The sequence below is a fragment of the Euprymna scolopes genome, chromosome 13 (genome assembly GCF_053919585.1).
Source record: "Euprymna scolopes isolate OS-2025 chromosome 13, ASM5391958v1, whole genome shotgun sequence".
Lineage (NCBI taxonomy): Eukaryota > Metazoa > Mollusca > Cephalopoda > Sepiida > Sepiolidae > Euprymna > Euprymna scolopes.
In genome coordinates, this window is record NC_136494.1 from 84194731 (window position 1) to 84209212 (window position 14482).

The window sequence follows — 14482 nt, forward strand, 5'->3', positions numbered from 1 at the left end:
CTATAAATTCTAAAATTGTTTTTGTCAAGTCTTCAGTCAAGTTCAATTTCCTTTAGCCCTATGATTAACCTAGTTACAGTGGCAACCTCCCCTCTTAAAACCACACATCTTTTGAAAAAAAAAAATGCATAAGATTTATTTTCCATAGAAAAAATGATTAATTGCCCCAAAATGTCAGAATGGCTCAAAATGGGGAATCATTTTACATTAAATTCTAAAATAATTTTTGTTTATCTTTCATTAAAGTTTTTCAGGGCGTTCACATGTAATTGCCTAAAAAGGTAGAATCACATTTTGGAGCATTAATCAGATGGGGGAGAGGTTAACAGAAGATATTAATCTACAATAATACTAAAGAAATATTGCAATATATTCGTTTTTAAACAGTCCTAGATTTAGATTTCAGTTTCTTATACATAAAATACATTACTATTCAACTTGGAGTTCTCCAACTTCTTTTCTTTTAATGGCTACATGGCATTAAGGAATTGCAGCATATTTATGTGCATTTACTGCAGATTATTTAGAAACCATCAATTTCTTGAGTTTTTCAGTAGCATATTCTTATTCCTTGTACAAAAATACACTTATATGGTAAATTTCATTCCTTAATCTTGTGTTTTAACAAAAATACCATTTTTACCAAAAAGTAGTGTAAAAAATGTAATGAAAACGCACATGGTCTTAAAGAGGGGAAAATATCCAAATATGTGAGGCACAAAAATAGTCAAAACTTCGTTAGTTTTTAATCAGATTTAAAAAATTTTAAGATTCTTTCTTAGCTCATCAAGAGCTTTCTATGCATGGTATTAAGTTTTTAAGCCATCTCAATTTTTTTCATGTGAAACTTATTTTACAGTAGAAAAATCACTTCAAAGAACATTCATATTTGAATCCACTGAAACACAAGCTAAGCGAATAGAACAACTAATTACACGCAACAACAACAAAGAGATAACAGGAGGTATTGGAAATAATCCAGAGATAACAATTCATTAAAAATTGTGGTAATGTCACTACATAAGGTTCGTGAGTGATATGAGAAAAATAAAACATTAAAAATGTTTATTATCTTGAACTTTATTACAGGAGGAGTCATTTGAGTAAAAAGTTCATTTATTTTACCCATCAAAACTCGAGAAATGCAGGATTAAGATATGTAAACATTGAATGAGAAAAAAAAAAGTCAACATGGCTGCCACTTGCAATTTCGTAGACCAAGTAGCGACCTTGACTTTGCAATTAAAAATCAAGATCTAGTGAAACGGAACAAACTAATTTTTACTTATGTAGAATAAATGCAAGAAAAAACAAAAAACATGAAAAATAAGTTAAACTTTTAAACAATTTTATTTTTAAGAAAAATTTAGTTTTAATTTAAAGTGAAAAGTAATTTATGTAGAATAAATATACATGATGCAGCAAAGGATTTCGCTGAATTTATTTGTGTCGCTCACTTTCTCCATATAAAATTCATAAAGATACAAACTAAACAGATTCACCGAAGTCCTGTAGGTTCATTCCGTTTCACTCTATCTTGGTTTTTGATCAAAGTCAAGGGTGCTACTTGGTCTATGAAATTGCAAGTGGCAGCCATGGTAATATTTTACTCATTCAATTTTTACACATTTTAATTGTGCATTTTGAGTTTCGATGGGTAAAAAACTTTTTACACAAAATGACTCCTCATTTAATAATAATTAAGATAAACATTTTGAATGCCTTATTTTTCTCATGTCATCCATAAACTATTTAGCGACATTTCCAAAATTGCCGGAAAATACTACAGGTGTAACGGTCCTGACCACATACAGTCAAACAACATTCCCATAATTTGAGAAAAACATGTAACTACTATGCAGTAATAAGTCATTTGGAGAAAACATGCTTAAAAAAAGGAACAGTGGTAAAGAGAAGACGAATATGTCCAATGGCCATAATTATGTCCAATCAGTATCAATGAATCCAAATAATTCAGACAGCCAGGCATTTGTTTTTCAGTTGAAATCTATTCATTCAGCACAGAACATAACAGAACCCTAGATATGCTGTCAGGGTTTGTACAGATTTTCAATGTCCATTTTAAAGGACTTTTCAAAGTTTGAAAGGCCTTCTCCAGACAAAATTCAAGTTTTCAAAACAAAATTTCATAAATAAATAATATAATAAACCAAAAAAATCTTGATAACAGGAAAAGTCATTTTCATTTACATACAAACAATCATATTTACATTCCCTAACCCACTTATATTTGGCCAACCAAGTGCATTCAAATGGTATTTTCCCCATTGTAGATTACTCTACACTGTGTTTTACTTTTAAATTTGGAATTTCTGATATTGTGGATACATGAATTACATCTCTTTATCCCCGAAACTATCCAATGTTATACAGAAAACATTGAATAGTTTTGTGCTAAAGGGACGTAACTCCTTTATCCACAATAATACTATGTAATTTCAGAACAATGTATTTCGATTTTATTTTTAATATTTAAAAAATTGTTTAATTCCATTTTTATTAATACTTAAAAAATAATTTAATAGTATTTCAATTTTATTTTTAGCATTGCAACACAAATTTTTACAGGAGATAAAAAATATTATTTTCAAGACATTTTCCATATTTTCAAGCATTTTTCAAGGTAATAGTAGAAATAAGGTCTTTTGAAGGCAAAAGTCCAAATTCAAGGACTTTTCAAGTTTGTGTAAACCCTGGCTATACATAAAAACAAAAAAAAACACAATCTCACAATTGCACAGCACAAAAGCAATTCCATAGTAAAGAAATCAAATTCTATGTTTTTATAGCATCCAATGCAAGGTTCAGACTGATTCTCGAAACTAAAAGCAATCAGAAATTTCAAAAACTATGAAAACATCCAGGATATACATAGTTATTTTTTAGGTCTAATCATTTACCTTGCAAACCTTATTCCACAACTGGCAACACTCTGAACAATCAAAAAAATTAACGTGAGCAAACATGGAACGGCGGTAGATGGAGGAAGAAGAATATGATTTTCTCATGCGGAAGAATGCAGTCGTTCAGAGCAAATCGCTCATGCACTTGGATTCAAAACTGCAAAAATTTGTCATAGTAAATGCCAATCCTGTGAGACTAGACGCAATACTTTGCCAAAACAAACACTCATCTCATCAGCTACACATCCAGGACTCTAAACAAAGGCGAACAGCAGTACAGTCAATTAGAAAAAGAAGCCCTAGCAATTGTATGGACTTGCAAAAAATTCCACTTTTACCTTTATGGAAAGAACTTTCTTATGACCAATCATTAAGTATTAACAACAGTTTTCAATTATAAAGGTAACCCCTCTGCATGGATTTTGCATTGGATTTTATATCTACAACAAAATGATTACACACTAAAACATTAACAGTAAAAATAACCCAGCAAACATAAATTATGGAGTATCAAAAAGTAGTCTCACCCAAAGAGATTGCCAAAGGATTTATCAACATGGTTGTAGCTAACAACATTCTAAAATCAATCATCTTATCAGAAATAAACGAATATCAACAGGATCGAACTGTCACAGCAGTGAAAAAGGCAATACACCAAAACGATTGGACGAATATGTTAATAAAACCCTTTACACACATGAGGAATGAACAGACAACAAAGCAAGGTGCTATGGAGCCAGAATCATCATACACTAAAACCTACATAAACAAATCCTGAAATTGATGTACAAAACATATGAGGATAATGAAAACAAAAACTCTAGTCAGAACTAAGGTATGGTGGTCCAATGTAGACACAGACATTAACTGATGTATCTTGTGCACAACAAGAGATCTGAATGGAAACCACGACCCAGTGCATATGGCCAAAATGAAAGGTCCCTGGGAAATACTCCACGTAGATATCTGTAGGCCTTTTCTTAGCGAGGATTATGAAATCTTCATAATTAATGTGGGATTAAGATGGCCTGAGGTATTTCTTACCAAATCCACCAGAGTTAATACAATTATATCAACAATTCAAAAGGTGTTTCTATACACATGGCATTCAAGACTAACAAAGAACACAGAGATTTCATATTAGGTAAATGCAACACGCGAACGCCAGAGAGTAAAAGAATGCAGAGGCAAATGTGCAATTATAACGCGAGACGAGAAATTTGATATTACGACATGCATAACAAATGAAAAAAATTCTGGAAGACACGACCCACCAACAACCAAGGGATGATGGCTTCCCTTTCAACAATGACCTTGGGGAGCAGAAAGATATAGAACATGAAAGATAAAGAAAGGAAGAAAAGAGAGAAGCAGACATACCTGAGAATGACAAAACACCACATAAGGTGTTTGTGTTTTAACTTATTTTAAAATGTTGGTTTACTTCAAAACAAAGTAGTGTCAAGTCTGCTGAGTTAGAACTAAATAAAAAAAGAAGTTTTTTTAAATGGTGCTTTTATTACAGCCATACGGAGTCTCAACACATCTTACAGCTGCTAATCTTCTGACCGACCAACAATATGGATTTAGACAAGCCCATTCCACAGCAGATATCCTAACTGTAATCTCTGAACATATATAGCATTTACTAGACAAAGCAGGGGAGGGAAGAGCGGTAGCCCAAGATATATCGCATGGTCTTCTCAGGAAAATCAGATCATATGGTATCACTGGAAGAATACATAACGTAATTAAATCCTTCTTAAGAGAAGAATCAAGGTTGTCCTCGATGGTCGTACATCTAAATAATATGATATAAAGGGGGTTTATCCTTGGACCTTTATTCCTAATATTCATAAATGACTTCCCTGATAAAATTGTCTAAGATGGGTATATTTGCTGATGACAACATGATGGACAACAGGCACGGGGGGGGGGATGAACACATATCTAAGGAAATGGTAGAAACATTAAAGGAAGACCTCAGATCTGTAGTGGAATGGAGACAAAAATGGATGGTCACATTCAATGCTGCCAAGACTAAGCTTATTTCCTTCAATAATTACTAGAAACCTTCTCTACCACCAATAGCAATGGTCAAAAACACATTATCTGAAAGTACTTTTTAAATTCCTTGGCCTAACGTTTACAGGGAACAGATACATTGAGAGCACTGCCAAAGCTGCTGCAAAGACGGTGGGCTCTCTCATGCCTGAAATTATCCTGTGCCTCTATACGGCCACTATTCACCCATATATGGAGTACTGTTGTCACATTTGGGCTGGTGCATCTGCTACTAATCTCACTCATGAACAGGGTTCAAAAGAGGGTAGCCAACCTGATAGGTCTTGAATTGTCATCTTCAACCTGTCCCATCGACAAAATGCTGCATCCCTCTGCCTGTTCTGCAAGTATTTAAATGGTGCATGATCTGATGAACTATAAGCACTTGTGCCTCCTTGATGTAAGTACCCCTGACAAACTCGACAAGCAGCTAAATATCACCCCTACACAGTAGAGGTCCCTAGATATAAGAAAGCTTTCTACTCCAATAGTTTCCTCCCCAGAACTGCGAGACATTGGAACTCCCTTCCGGGATTCTGCTTTCCCAACTGTACTGACATGCAGAGGTTCAAGTGTAATGTGAACAGAGATCTTGCTGCTCATCTTCATTCATAATATCCCCGATAGTAGCCCCCTATTTCAGAGTGGCACTGTGTCTTGTTTGGGGTGAAAATTGAATAAAAAGCTTTTTAAAAAGTCGAAAATTAACCCGAAAAAACATCCTAATGTATGTAAAAGAGCTTATCTTGCTTTTGGTAACATTTTTTTGTATACATTTTTCATCCCATTTTTGTTTGTCTTGTTAAAAATATCTGAAATTACTTTAAGATTTGTTTTTGTTTTTTTAAGCCAGTACATTACATAAAAAATATTCAGTGAAAAAAAAAAAAATTAAAAGTTTCAATAAAAAGAACAGAAATTGCATTTAGATCGTTTCATTAATCGTTTTGTTTTAAGATTTCTTTAAAGATTTAAACTTAATAAATAAAATCCAAAACAGGAAGTTCAAAATATTTCTTTTGGTATTGAGTAATAAATCTGCAGTCAAAGCAAATGCCGTTTGTAAATAAAGTCTTCATATATCAGCCAATCCTTTCTCGTCTACACTTGATTAGCAACTGCAACAGTAGAAGAACATGACACCATTATCGCTTAGGAAATGTGTACGCTGGAGTTGGAACAAAAAGCAGATTTTATGGAAGTGGAAGGACTTGCTAAATTTAGACTTTCACTGGGAGAAAAAAATGACATTCTACCTTTTTAGGGAACACACGTAAATAGTATAAAAAAAAACCCTGAAAAATAGGAATAAAAAGAATTGGCCTTTTTGCAAGGTTATTACATAAAATGGAAAAAAGAAAAAAAAAAGAATATTTTGGAATAGTATTAAACATTTTTATCTTCATTCTAAAAGTAAAAAGTTTGAATAATAAAAAAAAAAATACAGTTTGGGATGGCAGATAACTTTCCTGATATACTGAAGTTTTTAACTTTTAAGATAGTTGCCATTGAAAGAAAATTATTTTAACCAGTTCAAGTTCAAGTTTTATAACAATTTAGTTCAATTTATAATTTCATGATCCAACAATACTGTAATAATTAGGTTATCTGGAGACCTCTACAATGAAGGGATGGGATTTTGCTTCTAAGCAAGTTGGTTGAGGGTATTTATATTGAGGGGTTTCAAGGGTAGTAAATTCAGAGCAGATTTCATGGAAGTACTTACAAAACAAGTACAGGGATGCAACGTTGAGAAAGAATGAAGCTTAGTAGCTTTATAATATTCAAGTAAAAGTGCTTGGAAGGCAGTGGAGCACACAAGTTTTACTCGTTGCATTTTTAGGGAGAATACTAAATAGAGAGCATAAAAATTTACATCAAGTCTCAACAGCAACTCTTTCTCTGAGTCCTTACACAAGTTAAATTCAAGTTTTATGATATCTTTTTTATTATTAAATTGTTAGGCGAAATACAGAATAATTACAAAGCACCCTCTCCTCCCCATCTTAAGAATGGATTTTTAAATAATAACATTATTTCAGCATGGTAACACAAGTGTATAAGTACCAAAAATTTATTTGTATAAAAACAAATGAAAAACAAAAACACGTTTAAGTGGGATAGGAATGTTTAATACAACAAATAAGACATCCAAAAATGTTATCAATTTTATATCATACTAGCACGGGTGCCCGGTGTTGCCCAGATGTTTGGAGGTGTGTTTTGAGAAAAAAAAAAGGGGGGGGGTAGTAGGAAGGCAGGCTCGAACCCGTACCGTGAAGAAGGAAAAGAATGGGAAAAAAATGTGACGTCTTTGCTATTATGACCACCACCAAACCGGAAGTGACGTAGGTTTAAATTAAGGCTAGACAATCGAAAAGAGAAGATGACTTCCGACAATATCGGCTATAAAAAAGTGCCCAGTTGAAGGTGAAGAAATTAATGCTTTTAGCCAATTTTTCGATATTTGTCGTCTAAAAGGTCAAGCTTAAAAATGATACTGATCTTGCAAAAGTTTTAGGTAGACATGCAAACATACATACATACATTTATATATTGGTAGCTCAAATTTTCGACCCAAACCGATTAAACAGCTTGCCCTATCACTTTATATAAAATTTCAAATGTTTAGACCAGAAATTGTCTGAGTAATTTGGTAGAGACCGCAGCGATCAATTTTTTAAAAAATTTTGACCCCTATTTATGACCCCTTAACATTTATTGTCTTGGGTTCAAATCATGTTATTAAGTTAGATCCATGTCCAAGGAACCTATATCTAAAATTTCAAGTGTTTAGACCCAAAATTGGCCGAGGAGTTTGCTAGAGTTCTCAAAGGTCAAATCGTTGAATTTTGATGCCTTAACAGCCAAATTTCTGGCTGAAAACTAATTACAAAGATTTTCTCAAATCTCAGTACCCTGTATATCACATTTCGAGTCTGTAGACTGAAAATTGACAGACTTATTGGGTAGGGAAATGTACACAAACAGACACACACACACAGACACTTTCACTTTTATAGATATACTAGCATTTCAGCCCGGCGTTGCCCGGGTGATTGGAGGTATATGTTGAGCAAAAAAAAAAAAAAAAAAAAAAAAAAAGTGGTAGTAGGCTCGAACCCTTCCCGCAAAGGAGGAAAAGAATGGGGAAAAAACCTGACGTCTTTGCTGTTACGATCACCGCCAAACCGGAAGTAACTTATGTTTACATTAAGGCTAGACAATCGAAAAGAGAGGATATCTTTCAAAAATATCGGCGAAAAAAGCGCCCCCCCCCCCCCCGTAGAAAAGTGCCTAGTTGAAGGTGAAGATATTAATGTTTTTAGTCAATTTTTCGATATTTGTTGTATGAAAGGTCGGACTTCAAAACAATACTGACCTTGGTAAAATCCGTCGCCTCTGTCGAAAGTTTTAGGCAGACATGCAAACAAACATACATACATACATTTATATATTGGTAACTAAACATTTTCGACTCAAACCAATGAAAAAGCTTGCCCTATCTCTGAATACTCTTTATGTAAAATTTCAAATGTTTAGACCAAAAATTGTCTGAGTAATTAGGTAGAGACTGTAGAGGTCAAATCTTTAAAAAATTTTGACCCCTATTGTGACCCCTTAAAATTTATTGTTTTGGGTTCAAATCAAGTTATTAAGTTGGATCCATGTCCAAGGAACCTATATCTAAAATTTCAAGTGTTTAGACCTAAAATTGTCGGAGGAGTTTGGTAGAGTTCTCCAGAGTCAAATCGTTGAACTTTGACCTCTTAACAGCCAAATTTCTGGCCGAAAACGGATCACAAAGATTTCCCCAAATCTCAGTACTCTGTATATCAAATTTCGAGTCTGTAGACTTAAAATTGACAAAGTTATTGAGTAGGGAAATGTACACAGACGCGTTCACTTTTATAGATATACTAGCATGGGTGCCCGGCGTTGCCCAGGTGTTTGGAGGTGTATGCTGAGCAAAAAAAATGGTCAATTTTTTTTAACTTTGACCCCTATTATAACCCCTTAAAATTTATTGTTTTGGGCTCAAATCGAGTTATTAAGTTAGATTCATGTCTAAGAAATCTATATCTAAAATTTCAAGTGTTTAGACCCAAAATTGTTGAAGGAGTTTGGTAGAGTTCTCAAAGGTCAAATCGTTGACCTTTGACCCCTTAACAGCCAAATTTCTGGCCGAAAACCGATCACATCGATTTTCCCAAATCTCAGTACCCTGTATATCAAATTTCGAGTCTGTAGACTGAAAATTAACAGAGTTATTGCGAAGGAAAATGTACACAGACACACAGACAGACACGTTCACTTTTATAGATATATAGATAGATAGCTTGTGTTACTGAAAATAAATACTGAACATTTCATTAAAATTGGTTGATTTCCTGAATTTTGGATAAATTTTTAAGTGAGTGTGAGGGGGGGGGGTAACAACTCTAAAACAGTCCCCCCAAACTTCTGAAACACTTTATTCAGAAACCCATTCTTATCATAAGGATAAAATGTTTTGTAACTATCCTGTATTTTCACCTAACAATTTAATAAATTATAATTATATTGTACTAACGTAATTATTTAATTTGTAACTATTCTATATTTTCACATAAACAATGTAATCAAAAAGAGTATCGTAAAACTTTAATTTAACTTGAAAATAGGATAACAAAAATAGCACTATAATTTCATTAAAAAATTGCTTAATTTTAATTCAAACAGCTTCATTCGACACCAGTTTCTTGTTTACTCAAGTAAAAAAACGTTTTTAAATGAGTTAAAACACACAAACCACTTAACGAGTTAAGTAAAAGATTAACTTAGCTTACCTATGATAACATTGGGTTTGTTATACAATCCACAGCAGTATGAAAAAGTGATTAAAAACAAATGACAAATAAATGTTACCAAAGGCAAGATAAGTTACTCTTCTACCGACCTCGATAAATTTTTGGTGCTGTGTTTATTGTTCGAAAAGCGAATAGTGTTGAGCGTTACATAAAAACAAAAAATGGCCGCGATGTCTCTTGAAATTTTTGAAGTCACGACAATGACTTAAAAATAAATTATACAAAATAGTGTTAGAAACCCACCCAATAATTGTCATGGCAATTTAAAGTAGTTAAAATGAAACTTAATTATGCTAATTAGTTTGATATACCTGAAAACAAGTGCAAAATTTCCTTTCATTTGACATGCTACAAGCCATATTTTGTTGATAATTTCTTGAATTGTGTCATGGTCGCCATTTTGGATTTCTCATGATGTGATAATGACACTGTCCTTATGATACTTCATTACTTACCATTTTTCTTAGCTGTTTTTATGTTTCTACTTAAAACCGTTAAAATAAAACTGAAATATGCTAATTAGTATGCTAATTAGCCTGTAAGTTACCAAGTGAGATGGTAGTAAATACAGCTATCTGAACCTTCATGGTGTTATATGTTCAAAATTCCATATCTTTAAAAGATCTGAATTTATGAATTTCCATCCTTTTAAAGATGAGTTAGTCTGTAAATTGGGCAGATTTCCTACCATTTTCATTCTTAAAAACAAATTTTAAAATAAAAACTACTTTTAATAATATATTTTCATTAGATTTAAAATTATTTAAACACTTTTTATTAATGACAATTGTATAGCTGTTTAACATTTAAAAAAGAAAAAAAAAAAAGATCCTATTTCAGCCACTTTTTTTTTACTTTTGTACATATTACATATTTCTTTACTTAATGTAATCACCATTATTCATAATTAAAAGGCAGTTTAAAATTTAAATCCTATTTCAGTCACTTACGCTACAAAACAATTTTACTGGTGAGAATATCTTTCTTTCAGAAATACATACACGTCTGCATCATCTAATCATATTTTCAGGTGTTTTGGCAAAACAATTCCATCAATAACTTATTTTTCAAAAATTACATGCTCCGATGAATAAATACCAAAGAACTACAGGTATTTAGCAATTTGAAAAGAATATTTAATTTTTTTTTTTTAGTTAATATTCTTTTATATTTCTTCGGGCAACACTGAGAAATGGGTCCTGCTAGTAGTCTAAAAAAAATCATTTAAAGTTTTCAAAATGTTTATCTATTGATATAAAATAAGATTTGCCTGGATTGATATTTCAAATTTCTACTTTAAGTTTTTAACAACTCTTGAAATATGCATTTAATTTTTTTCTTCAGAATCATTATATTCTAAGATGATAAAACAAATATGCAGTTTTACTATTAGGTTGATGCAAAAATATTTTTTGACATGTATATATATATAGAAGACATTTTTGCACCAGCCTAATAATTATATTAAACAAATTACGGCTTGACAACTGCTACTAATTCTATATTCAGGTGATATTTAAGGACAACAAATTAAGGTTTAATCTATAGCTCCTGCTATTTTTTTTTTTTCGCTACAAGTCTAATTTTTTTTTTCAGTCTTAGGAATATTTATAAAAAAAAAAAGAGTCAAAAAGAAGAATGTACCCTTAAGTTGAAATAAAAAGTTTCCTTTTTTTAAATTTGTGAATGTTATTTTTTATACTAAATGTCTTTTTGTTTTTTTTTCAATAGTAAATGTTTACCAAAAGAGATGACAATGAAAAGTAAATATCTCAACAGATTCATTCTCCTAAATCTTAGCTCATCAGCGTATTTTATTTTATTTTTGTTTTATTTCTTCATTTATTTTTTTATTATTTATTTATTTATTTATTCATTTATGTTTTTTATTTATTTATTTTTTTTTTAATTTCTTCATTTATTTTTTTTATTATTTATTTATTCATTTATGTTTTTTATTTATTTTTTTTTTTGTTTACAAGGATTTTTTTTATCAGGGGAGGGAGGATAAAAATTAAAAAAAAAAAAAAAATAAGCATGCCAGTCCATCTAAATTAAATTTGGTTGCTTTTTGTTGTTCTTCGCATAAGAATCCAGGTTGTTTGAATGATGTGCCTAAATATCACGTGAACAGAAAATCAGCAGAAGCAGTTGTGTCTTAAATTTTTCATACATAATTAGTAAAACCCAACACAAATGTAAATTTTTAGAAAGGATTTCAATTTGCAAGTTTAATCTAATTTATAAAACCCACTACGTGTGTCCGTCTTCATATTTTAAAACTATCTCTTCCTAAACAAAAAGTTGCAAAGCAGCGCTAGGGCCCTCGAATGAATTTTTATGGACCATTCTTTTATGGGTCATTAGTTGGTTAAAATAGTTTTTAAGGAGTCAAAATTGAAAAAAAAAAAAAAAAAATTATACATTTTGTACATTCATATTTAGATTATTTTTAATCAGTTCATATACGTGTCATGTTGGTACAGTAGTAACGTCACCAGTTTTGAATACTAACTTTGTTTTCGGTTTCGATTCTAGCTGATGGCAAATACTTTTTTTTTACTTTTGAAATTACAACTCTATAATAATATAGATGAAATCTGGACAAATTATAATATATTTAAGCATATTTTATGACAGGTAAAACTTGATTAGGGTTAATTTGCTCTATAATAAATACGAAATTTGCATGAATTAAAATATATTTAAGCATATTTTGAAACCAGGCAATGCCGGATGGTCTGTTAGTCAAAAATTAAAGTAAAAAAATATATTTGTTTTAAATTTTCTCGGCACAATTAAGAAATTGTAATGAAAAAAAAAATAAAAGAGCATCCATTTAATTTAATCTACCCCGCCACTTTTATTTGTAAAAAAGATTAAATAATGTTCAAATTTTGACAAAATTATCAGAAAACTGAGGAAAATTAACTAAGAAAAATATTTCTAGGAAATTATACAAGTGTAAGAAAAGTGTGATGTCTGGTAGATCTGTTTTATCATATTAGTAATAATGCATAAACATAACAGTTAAACGACAGACGTTGTTATAGATACAGGAAATTAACAAAACAAAAGCAGCCATTAGGCATAATAGTTTGTTTGCCTTTTTCCGTTTGCGATTAAACTTACATATTGGTTGGTGCACAAACAAGAACAATCCTTGATGTACGAGAAGTTGTGCAGATGTCTGACAATACAAAGATTAGTCGATCATTTTAAAAGGTTAAAAGCAAATGATAAAAATGTTGAAAGTAATTAAAAAAAAAAAAAAAAAAAAATTGCAAATTGAACGTTGCTTGTTTTAACCATAAAAAGTTGTGAAAATTTGTCTTTCATTCTTTCTCTTTTCAATCTCCATAAAAATAGTTGTTACTCTTGTCATTCAATAAAACAAACATGTACAGACTTGTCTAATACTGATGGAAAACATTCAATTACACACATACAACTTGACAGGGGATTCTTTGCATAACATTACTCATTAGAATTATATAAACAGGAACATGTCAGTTATGAGATTGCATAACTGCCCGACATTGTATGGATGGGCTAAAGTTCCAGTTAAACTTTACTTCTCTATATTATATTAAGTATCTACGATGTCATGGAAACATAGACATTTCTAAAACTATATGATCAGGCCGAAATTTTGCATAGTATTTACTGTTATAAAAAAGAGCATCAGATCCATACATCAAATTTGAAAAATCTGAAATTGAAAATTTCAACCATAACCAAACTTTTCAAGATCATGGTCAAATATTAAGGTCATATAAGATTTGAGACTATACTCGGGACCAAGTAGCGAGTCTATCTCTAATGAACATAAATTTCAACTTTTCAGTGATCCAGATATCCTCAAATTAAATAAGTTCTAAGACCAAGATTAACATTTTGAAGCTTGGTGGCAATTGATCAAGCGATGTGAATGAATGTTTATTCATGCAGAAACAGTAACAAACCAATAAACTTGATCGAAAACATAACCTTAGTAGAGGTAATAATTGTCATACCTTGAGAGGGCCTTCTTTAGATAATAATCCTCACTAAAATGGGTTAATTAATAATACAAATTTTATATTATGCAGAAGTTTTATTAAGTAGTTTACTATCTAAAATTTTTTTTTTTTTTAATGAATTCAGAATTTGATCAGTCATCGATGTTTTTATGGCATAACTTCTGGAATACTTCTGGGATACTGCAAGGCTAAGATAGCGCTTTGGCCCAACTTTATATTGCCAGGCAGAGTTCTGCAGTCTAATTACTGACTTGTTATTTACATTATTCCAGTGAATAATGTTACGTAAAGAATCTCCTATCAAGGGGAGTGTCTGGTCAGTGCAGATCATAAAGAGCACCCAAGAACTGTTTGATATATTCAAATTTGCACATTGGTAGCAAGACCACTAGGGAAGCATTTTGAATATGACACGCAATATTCTGAAATAGTAGGACATCTAAGTATATGATAATAAAATAGAAGACAATGTAAGAATGTATTTATTGACTTATCTCCCCTGCTCTCCCTTTTAAAGACATAAAAGGTGTTGGTGACAATAGAAAAATCTGAAACATGGGATAAAACTGATTTGTATTTTTAATTAAATTTCTACTCTACAATTTTCTCTAATTTTTTATAT

At 31.3% G+C, this 14482-nt stretch overlaps 2 protein-coding genes across 3 annotated transcripts in view; one reads left to right on the forward strand and one right to left on the reverse strand.

Moving 5' to 3' along the window:
• LOC145292081 (serine/threonine-protein kinase Nek7-like) overlaps positions 1-14482 on the reverse strand; it is a 67493-nt gene that overhangs the window by 40778 nt on the left and 12233 nt on the right. Inside the window, exon 1 of one of the 2 annotated variants that reach the window (XM_080138149.1) lies at positions 12971-13205. The exons of the other annotated variant lie outside the window; for it this stretch is intronic. The gene's annotated coding sequence lies outside the window, so the exon portion shown is untranslated. Of the gene's footprint in view, positions 1-12970; positions 13206-14482 lie in introns of those variants that run through there. 2 annotated transcript variants of the gene reach the window in all.
• Positions 1-14482, forward strand: part of LOC145292082 (cytosolic iron-sulfur assembly component 2A-like) — a 103411-nt gene that overhangs the window by 31783 nt on the left and 57146 nt on the right. The gene's annotated exons all lie outside the window — the stretch shown is intronic.